We start from the raw sequence: 11,143 nt of genomic DNA on the forward strand, positions 1-11,143 counted from the left end.
CTCCTTTTCCACTCCAGTTTCCAACGATAATGCGCTCCTCGAATTCCCAGGACAGATTATTTCCTCAACCGTATCTATGGTGTACCTCATGTCCTCCCCATGGCCAGCTTCCAGTCCCACCCTGACATGAGGCTTCAAGATAGCAGCCACCAACCTTCAAATCCTAACCCCAATGCAAAATCCTCTGCATTGCTAGAGTCTTTAAGCTGCAGGTGGCATATGTACTTCCTGATTAGCGTGAGCCAAAGGGTGTGTCTGAGGTTAAACAGCTAGGAGGATATGGTAGGTCTCAGATGTAAGGAAGGAAGTCTCAATGTCTCCTTGACCCGTGGCCCTTCCTGGCCCTCATTCTAAGAGTGTTCCTGAGTAGTGTCTCTGTCCTCTGAAGTTCAGTCAGTTTGCTTGGATGCTGAACACCTGTAAACACCTGTACTCATAGCATCTCAGGTGGGTGAGGCAGGAAGATTGCTTGAGCCCAGGAGACTATTCTAGACAATATATCAAGACTGCACCTCAGTAAAATACATATATATATTTCAATTTTAAAAAACATTCTTCAAGAACATCTTTGTTAGCCATTTGCCTAAAAGATCTAGAAATTAAATCTTTTAGAAGTCTACCCTATTCCTAAATCACTCCAATAGTTGATAGCATTGTATGGGTTACCTCACTTCCAGAGATGAGCAGTAAGTGAAAGATTTTTCACTGATTGAAAGCAACTGGTGTAGTTAATGGAATGACTTTCTTTTTTTTTTTTTTTTTTTTTTTAAATTTTTTTTTTTTTTTTTTTGTTATATGTAAGTACACTGTAGCTGTCTTCAGACACTCCAGAAGAGGGAGTCAGATCTTGTTACAATGGTTATGAGCCACCATGTGGTTGCTGGGATTTGAACTCCGGACCTTTGGAAGAGCATTCAGGTGCTCTTACCCACTGAGCCATCTCACCAGCCCATGGAATGACTTTCAATGAACACTTGTGTGTTCTTTTGAAAGCAGCCACTAAAAGAATAAGTTATTCCTAAAGACTACTCTGAGACTCTCCCCAATACAGTCTAAATGTTCCAAAAATGCAGTCCTTGAAAAAAGAGTAAACTTTCAGAAGAAACAAATAACCTCTGCAAAATCAATCAGCCGACCCACCTACGGCAGTGAGAAGCCAAGTTCACTTGTAAAACATTAGTATGGGAAAATAAAAAGCATCCTTTCTTGTCCGTTTACATGTTACTACAGAAACAGATCTTCCCAAGAATCTCCTCCCTCTCCTACACCAGAGATCTGCCTGTGAGTCAAATCCAGCCCAACACCTGGCTTGTAAATACAGTTTTATTAGCACACAACCACACCCATCTGTTTATGCATTGTCCAGGCTGTTCTGGCACAGCAGCTACAAAAGGATGTTGTTGAAAGACTGTTTTACTCAGAAAGTTAAGGATGTTCAGCACCTACCTTCTACAAATATGTTTGTCCATCCAGTTCTCAGAAATTCGGGACTTTTTCTCATGTGACCATAAAGAGAAGCATTTGTAACAGATTTGATGTTTCTACGATAATGCAAGATTATCAACTGTTTAAAATCAAGCTTTAAATTCTTTGAGGTCTTTACTTGCCATTTTTTCTTTTTCACAATCTTGGATAGGATATGAGGGACACAGACCAACGGAGAAGACAGATGATCCAGATGGAAAACCACAGAGCAATAGACACCCGAATTTCACAAAGATCCCAAAAATATACATTGGAGAAAAGATACCATCTTCAACAGATAGTGCTGGTAAAACCGGACACTCACGTGTTGGGAAGCAAAGCTAGATCTCCCCATCTCTCACTCTGACTGAATTCCAAATGTCTCAAAAGCCTTAACATGAGACCTTGAGGAGAAAGTAAGGACACCTCTTCAAGACCCAGGCCCAGGCCAGGGCTTTCACGAGAGGACCCAATTGCTCAGGAGATAAGGGTAGCAATGGATGAATGAGACTTAAAATTAAAAAGCTTCTGTACAGAAAAAAAAAAAAAAGCTAACCAAGTGACAAGACAACCTACAGAACGGAAGAAAATCTTTGCTAGCTATCCACATGACAAATGATTATTGTCTAGAATGTAAAAAAATTCAGAACCCAGACAAAACAAAACAAAAACACCCCCAGTCAACAAGTGGGTTAATGAAGTGAATGGATAGTTTTCCAAAGATGAAATACAAATGACCAATAGCATATTTTTTAAATGCCCAGTTTCACTAGCCACTAGGGAAATGCAAATTATATTGTAAGGGTCCGTGATTTGCAAAGAACGATACCCCAGACTCAAATAGTGTGCAACAGCAAAGGATGTTTATTCTGCAGAGAACCTGCATGCAGTGGTCCACCCTACTTCGGGATGGAAGACAGAGGTGTGGACTTGGCAGGGTCAATTTAAAGCCTGTTAGGGTAGGAGTAGATGATTTCACCTTTCTTTCTCTTGATTGGTCGGCTCTATCTCCAGGGGTGTGGGTGCCTTTGTGATTGCTTAAGGCTCTGGGGGATTTGGGGGACTTTTGCTGATTAATATACTTGGCTCAAACTAGGTGTTGGGCAGCTTCTACAGCTCCTGATTGGCTGCTTAGTGGTGGGGCAGCTTCCCGATTGGGGGGGGGGGTGGAGAATGGGGGGGGGGTTCCTGGAATTGACTTGTTTCAGATTTTTCCAGTTCTGGGAAACAGAAACTGAGGCCTAGTCTCCCAAACTGTCAGTTTGTAGCCTGCCAGGGAGTCAACCTGGCTCCGACAAACTCTGTCCTCTAAAAATCTACTTTGAGACTCTGTTTTACCTAAATCAGAATGTCAGTCAGGAAGAGGTCAAACAGTAACATGCACAATAGGTAACTTTTAAGACACTTGGTAGTCCAGCCACTATAGAAATCAATGTGAATTTAAAAACCGGAAGTAGATCGACCATGTGACATAGCTGGACCACTCCTGGGTATTTGTACAAAAGACTTCATCAACACCTCACTGAAATACTTAGTCACCAGTATTTATTGTAGCATTATCCACAATCTTTAAGTTATTGATCCTATCTATGCGTCCAAAAATAAAGGAATGGGTAGAGAAAACACACACAATATACACACAATGGATTTTTTCACGCATAAAGAAGACGATGGAGCTGACAAGACATCTCAGCAACTAAAACATTTGCGACCAAACTTTATGACCTGGGTTTGATCCCACACGAGAAAACTGACTCCTGTAAGTTGTCCTGTGTCCTACACACTTGCACTTAATTCTTAGGTTTACATATACATACAACCAATCAATTAATACATGTAATAAAAAGAATGAAGTTATGTCACTTGCAGAAAGATAGATGCAAATGGAAATAGTCATATTTAGTGAATTAAGCCAGTCTCATAAAATACTGTGTGTTTCTCTCATTAGTGGTTCTGTAATGTTCCACAATCCCATGTATACATACATAGGGTGGAGTTTCTAGGTTCTGTAATGTTCCACAATCCCATGTATACATACATAGAGTGGCAGTGAAACTGCCTAGTGAGAGCACAACTGAGACTATACCCAACATAAAATACATACTTGTATGAAAAAATCGACTTACATTAAAGTTTTAATTTTTAAATATATATGCCAAATGCATATGCTTATCAAAACCCCTTAGAATGGGTATTTGGACCCAATAACAATTCATTAAGAAAATTCAGGGCTGGTGAAACGGCTCTGCAGATGAGGGCCTTTGCTACCAAACCTAGAGTTCAATCACTGACACTTTGGTGGTAGAAAGAGAAAACTGACACCCAAAGATGTCCTCTGATCTAGATGCACACCGTGGCGCATGCACACATACACACACATTGAATAAATAAATGTACAAAAGACTAGGTCCATAGAAATCACATAAAACATCACCTTTTCTACCACAAGGAAAAACTCAGAAATAGCTGAATGAGGAAATCAGCATGTTCATAGACTAAAGGAAGAAGAACAACAGTGATGTCACAAGATACAGAAAGCTCGACATAATCTTTGTCGGCACTCAAGATTTTACCCTGCAAAACAAGAGCTCCGAGCACAAGAAAAGTAGAGCTGAGAATGGACACTCACACATGAAAAGCTGGCATGTGGGAAGCAGAGGCAAGAGGCTCAATCACTGAGAGTTCAAGGCCACCCTGGGCTGCACAGCAAATTCCAAGTCAGTACGTGCTACAGGGTAAGACTTCATTTCAAAGAAAAATAACAATAGAGGAGAATTTTCTAAATAAGAAAAACGCAAATCTTCATAGTTCCTACATTAAAAAAAATCACGCTGAGTAGTGAAGCGTCAAGATGTGAGAAACAAATCAAAGATGTTTCTAACCTTCCTCCTTAGACCACTGTACAAGGAAATGCTAAGCTGTAAAACAAGATAGAGAAAAAATACATGTCCGAAGGAAGTAAATGCCATTATTCAGACCTCATGATTGTGTGCATGCTAAATCCTAGAGATTCTGTAGGATGTGTAAGTCCAAACAGCCCCAAATTACCTACAGATTATTAGAATTGTACACTTGTAAATTGTTCAGAATTGATGGATACAAGACTAATAGGCAAAAGTCAACTGCATTTCTACAACAAACAATTAGAAGAGTTAAAACCTTAATAATGCCATCTTTGTGGATCAGTGTTCTTAATTCTAAATACATTACATAGTATAAATGTGCAATATATTAAATAGTATAATGCCTCCAATATATCAAGGCATGGTGGTGCACACCTTTGATCCCAGCATTTGGGAGCCAAAGCCCAGCATATCTCTCTGTGAGTTTGAGGTCATCCTGGTCAACATAGCAAGTTCCAGGGTTGTGTGTGTATGTGTGTTTGTGTGTGTGTGTTGACAGGATACACCAATTTGAAAACCATATGGAAATACAAAAAGCCAAGCAAATCCAAGACATATTTGAGGAGGAAGACTGTGGTATGTGTCTTATTCAATACTCTATTGCTGTGAAGACATAGCATGACTACAGCAACTCTTATAAAGGAAATCATTTAATTGGGGGCTAGCTTACAATTCAGGTGTTTAGTCCATTATAGTCATGGCAGGAAGCATGGTGGCATGCATGCAGACATGGTGCTAGGTAGGGAGCTGAGAGTTCTATATCAGGATCAGTAGGCAGCAAGAAGAGAGAGACACTGGCCCTCTCTTGAGCATCTGAAACCCCCCAAACCCACCCCTAGTGACACACTTCCTCCAAGAAGACCACACCTACTCCAACAAGGCCACACCTCCTAATCCCTGTCAAGTAGTACCACCCCCCTAAGGACCAAGCATTCAAATATAAGAGCCTATGGGGGCCATTCCTATCCAAGCCACCATTGCTATGCTATGTTTTGCTACGCTTGCTATGCTAGCTAGAAAAACTCAACAGATAATTAGGATGGTATTTTCTGGTAAGTACAAAGATGTGACCACATGTGACCACACATACATATGTCCCACATGTTGAGAAGATCAAAGCAGAAGAACAGAGAGTCTATAAGAGACAAGGCACATCCAGATGTTCTCCAAGATTATAACTGTTCAGCTTGGGGTTTGGAGGCTTTCTGACAGGTAAGAAAGTGTCCCTTACTCACATCAGTTGCTTGTCTCATTGCTGTGACAAAAGCATATCAAGGAAGGGAGGTTTTAGCTTGCCTCACAGTTTAAGGTACAGTTTCCTGGGGCAAAGATGTCAGGGAGGCAGGAGCTTGAGTCCCCTGGTCACATTGTGCCCACAGTCAACAGCGAAAGTGGGGATCCTGCATTTGACTTCTTTCAGTCCAAGACCCCATCCATAGAATGCTACTGCCTACATTTAAAGCTGCTCTTTCCACCTCAACTAACCAACCAGGTATCTCACAGACTTGTGCAGTACTCTTGTTTCCATGGTGATTCTAAATCCCATCAAGATAAACCCTTAACAACATCCAAAGGAAGCATGCAATTACCTCTATATCTTGTTGTTTTCCTGGCCTACGAGTTTAAAGTACAAGTCTTTTTCTGAATGCCAAGCAACCACAGCTCCTGGCCACTGTATACTGTGATGCTGAACTACATGTGTTTGGTAGGTCAGGTACTCCATGCATTTTCTATTTAAGGTGGGCTTATTGAGACAGCACACATCATACTCTCCTCTGGGAGCATCTATACTTATCAAGACTGATGGCACTGCAGAGTGATGGGCAGAAAGCTTGCCAGTGGCTGAGGTTGGCCATAGGAACCATGTGAGTCGGAGCTAGAGGCACTGAGTTGATAGAAGCAGGAAGAGGGAATGTTTTCTGCATGAAACTCGCCACTGGCTGTCCAGAGACATTGCCAGTGTGTGTCATCACACTGCCACGTCAAAGCCTATAGCTGTAGAATGAGGAATAATGCCTTAGATCTTCCAGTGCAGGTAGAAGACAATGCTTACGCCATTACTTTACAAGAGGGACCCAGACAGGAATGTTTGTTTGTCTGTTGTCATAGGTCACTTATCTACTTCTTTTTTTTTTTTTTTTAAAGATTTATTTATTTATTATATGTAAGTACACTGTAGCTGTCTTCAGACACTCCAGAAGAGGGCGTCAGATCTTGTTATGGATGGTTGTGAGCCACCATGTGGTTGCTGGGATTTGAACTCCGGACCTTTGGAAGAGCAGTCGGGTGCTCTTACCCACTGAGCCATCTCACCAGCCCCCACTTATCTACTTCTTAAGGCTCTGAAAATTCCTCCTCAAACCAAAAATTACAGAAGAACTGTCTTCCTTTCCTATCCAACTCTAGGATTCTCTCAAGTGTTTCATTTCACAGGTTTGAGTCTGCCATGTTTGTCATGAGCTGTTCCTGGAGGCATAAGGAGCCTCAAGATGCTGACAGTGTAGGCAGCATCACTGTTCTTCTGGACCTGTAGCTCTCACCTGAGTCAAATGCACAGCTTAGAGAAGAATGCGTTCTTCATAGCAGGTAAGGGGCTCTTGTGCTAGTGAGAGGAATGCTGGGAATTTAAATGATGTCATCATCTCATTTGTTTCTAAAGCATTTGGAATCTTACAGAAGAGTCTCTAGCTGTCTATAAGAACTAAAATGGGTGACGGGCAGTCTTTGTCCAAGTCTTAGAGACTTTTTTCAGAGTTCACGGTACTAAGTGAGGTGTTTGGGCTTTTGAACAAAACAGCTGCAATTGCAAGATTCTCTCTCCTACAGGCAGGTGGCAAAGATATAAAAGATCACCAGTTTACTCCACAGCAAGGACAGATGAGAGCTATTTTCCTGCAGGTGCCAGACCCCCACATATGGCAAGCAGTACCAGTTGTTCTGTAACAATAGGGCTCTTCTCCAGCATTGCATGTAGCCATCCAGAGTTCAAGCTCAAGCTGTAAGATGCTAGTGTTGGTGACTTACAGATCCTTCCAGGCATTAATCACATCCCTTAACTCCGACCATGTATGGACCATGGATCATGTCTGTAATAAAAACACTAGCAAATACGGAAAGATGCTGGTGGAGGATGGATTACAGCTTGTGTGGTACCCAAGGTCACAGGTAGGCAGTCCCCAGGCACAGCAGACTACAGCTTCCATTTGAGAGAATGCTGGTCCTGCTCCACGGGCAACAGAATGGGGAAGGCAGACCATTGAAGTCATTGCATTGGCTTTCTATTGGCCTTTTTTATGTTGATTTGTTGTTGTTGTTGTTGCTGTAAAAGGTGAGGTTTGTGAAAGATGCATAATCCCAAATCCAGTTGGAATCATTCTAGGGTGATACCTTCTACAACAATTTGTAAAAGAAAACCAAACCCTATGATCTGAGAAGACTTGGTTGTTTGTGTTGAAAGATCTCAGATGGCCTCTCTGGTCCTGGACAGTTTCTCCTTAGGAGCCTGTCAGCGTGCGAGTCCTGCTCACACAGAGAGGAAGGGGGGTTCTCCAGGGAGAGCTCAGTGCCTGTCATGCCTTACTTGTCACTCCTGTTAATAAAAGCTACTGGAAAAGAAGTGCATGAAGGAGAGGTAGAAAGTGTGTGCCCATGCATGTTTTAAACAAAATAACAAGAAACCTGATAAACACCTAGTGAGATTAATCCACAAGGTTAAGGAAGAAAGGACACACAACAGCACACACCGATAATAATATAAAGGACAGTGCTGCATATGGAAAGGAGGAAGAAGACTGGTGCTTTCTTCCTCTTCCTGAGAGGCCTGAAGTAATTAATGTGTGGGAATGGATGACTACTCCCTGGACACAGAAAACCCCAGAAAATCAACCAATCAAAAGTTCAAATCTCCACACTCACTTTAAGAGACCAGTGGAGCTGCCCAGGTCATCAAGGGTGTGCACACTTGCAAATTCCTCCATACGCTTTACAGAAGCAGCCTGTGTGATTCAAGTCTGTGATGGAGCCAGCAGGAATGCCCAGCCCAAACAGTGGGGCAGCTCACAAGGTTGGCGACTGTCCCCCCAAAAAGAATGTTAGATTTTTGCTGCGTACATGGTAAGCAATGTGGTCTGTTTAAGTTAAATGAACAGACTCAGATAAGCAAACATCCGGGACACTTTCAGAGCTCAAAGTTGGATTAACCTGTTCCTTAGCTCCCCAGGGCACAAGGGTCCAATTCCGGTCTGAAGAGAAACAAATTGTTCAGATCCACAAGGAGAGGCTTCATGGAAAAAAAAAAAATCCCAGAAGAAACAAAAACTTAAGACACAAAAATAAGTCTGGGAGCCTCTGAGGTGGCTCAGTGGGTAGACACTGGCTGCCAGTCCTGACAACCTGAGTTCTATCCCAGGAAAGACCAGCTTCCTGCAAACTGCCCTCTGACCTCCACACACGTGCAAGAATGCACACACATAGACAGACAAAATAAAAGAAGTAATCGTAAAATGAATTGAATGTCTTCATTAAAAAAGAATGAGGTTGGTATAAAATAAATGCAAGTAAAAAATTAAAATTTATTATGAATCATACTCTACTCACTGGTTAGAAAATGCAGGCCTAATGAATTTCTAGAAATAACAACAACAACAACAGACTGAGGAAGAATAGAAGGGACTGGACTATTTCTCAGTAGGTCTCTTAGTCAGGGTTTCTATTCCTGCACAAAACATCATAACCAAGATGCAAGTTGGGGAGGAAAGGGTTTATTTAGCTTACACTTCCACACTGCTGTTCATCACCAAAGGAAGTCAGGACTGGAACTCAAGCAGGTCAGGAAGCAGGAGCTGATGCAGAGGCCATGGAGGGATGTTACTTACTGACTTGCTTCCCCTGGCTTGCTCAGCTTGCTTTCTTATAGAACCCAAGACTACCAGCCCAGGGATGGCACCACCCACAAGGAACCTCCCTGCTTGATCACTAATTGAGAAAATGCCTCACAGCTGGATCTCATGGAGGCATTTCTCATCTGAAGCTCCTTTCTCTGTGATAATTCCAGCCTGTGTCAAGTTGACACACAAAACCAGCCAGTACAGTAGGTAAAGTACTTGGCACATAAGCATGCAGACCTGAGTTTAGAAGTCTGTACCCATGTAAAAGCATCTACCTACAATCCTAATGCTGGAGAGGTGGAGGCAGGCAAGATCCCAGGGGCTTGCTGACCAACCAGGCTAACTGAAACAAGTCTAAGTTCAGTGAGTGAGTTAGAAATCTAAGACTGGTTTGCTTTAGAAAACCGATTGATGTCATTCATTAAAGGATTAGAGGACAGAATGTCAATAGAGATTGAAGTTATGTTGAGACCAATAGGGAGAGTCCAGAATAAATTAACCAAAGATGTGCAAGATTCTATGGAGAAGCAAAGAAAACCCATATAAAAGAGAAATACTCAAGTTTTAAAATTAGAATTGGGAGGGGGGGGCTGGGGCTGGAAAGATGGCTCAGTGGTTAAGAGCACTGACTGTTCTTCCAAAGGTCCTGAGTTCAAATCCCAGCAACCACATGGTGGCTCACAACCACCCATAACAAGATCTGACACCCACTTCTTGAGTGTCTGAAGACAGTTTCAGTGTACTTATAATAAATAGATAGATAGATAGATAGATCTTTAAAAATAGAATTAAGGGGCCAATGAAATGACTCAGTGGGTAAAGGTGCTTGCTGCCAAACCTGACGGCCTGGGTTTGATCTCCAGGAGGAAAATAACTGACACCTGCAAGTTGTCCTTTGACCTCCAAAGGTTCTCCATAGCACACAAGCAGGAACACATGCACACACGCACACTAAACATAAAAAGGATCAGCAAAAGAACCTCAATATTGTTAATCAGCAGTTCAACACGATGCCAATAAAGCACAAGTCTCCTTGTTTGGGTTTCTGCTTCATTTTGATTGTTCTAGTGGCACATAAGCCACTATATTCCAAAGGGAATATAGAAGTACCGAGAGCCCAGCCCTCCAACAGGCTGTGAGGATAGGTGAGCCTGCTGCAGCAGGTGTCATGGTGATAGCACACTGTGACCGTATTCTCTGAACATGGAGTGGTTAATCTTCTCTGTCAACTTACCTGCATTTGGAATCACCTAAGAAACAAACCTCTGGGGTGTCTGTGAGGGCACTGGGAGAGGGAAGATCCACCCTGAACGTGGTAGTACAGTTCCATGCATCGGGGTGGGGCTCAATGAGAAGGAGGACAGGAACTGAGCCTTTACCCATGGACACAGTGCGATCAGCCGCCCCCATAAGGGGGCGTCACCACCTCCTCCATGATAGGCCAATGGAGCCCCTCTTTCCCAAGGTTGCTTTTATTGGACATTTTGTCACAGAACGAGAAAAAGTGACTCATACAGATAGACAAATATAACGCAAGGCTCTGTGATAAAAAAACAAACAAACAAACAAACAAAAAACGATGGAGGTAACAGTGTCAATCACGATGACTTTAATTAGTGATGCTGAAACAATTAAATAGCTACACTTCTGTTGCGGGTGGCCCTGGTGATGCCTGTATTTTGTTGTTAATTCCACTTTACCAGAAGGGGTTGTCTGAATGAGACACGTACTCAGGTGACTCTTATGGCCCTTCCCCCAATGAATAAAGGAACCAATCACTGGACAAGTAGGCGGGACTTCAGGTTGGACAGAAGAAGAGAGGAAGCAGGAGAGAGTTTAGGGCCTTTTGGATGGGGATAGAGAGAATGAGATGTAGCTACTAGTGTCTCC

Source organism: Mus pahari, chromosome 7 (assembly GCF_900095145.1).
Source record: "Mus pahari chromosome 7, PAHARI_EIJ_v1.1, whole genome shotgun sequence".
Lineage (NCBI taxonomy): Eukaryota > Metazoa > Chordata > Mammalia > Rodentia > Muridae > Mus > Mus pahari.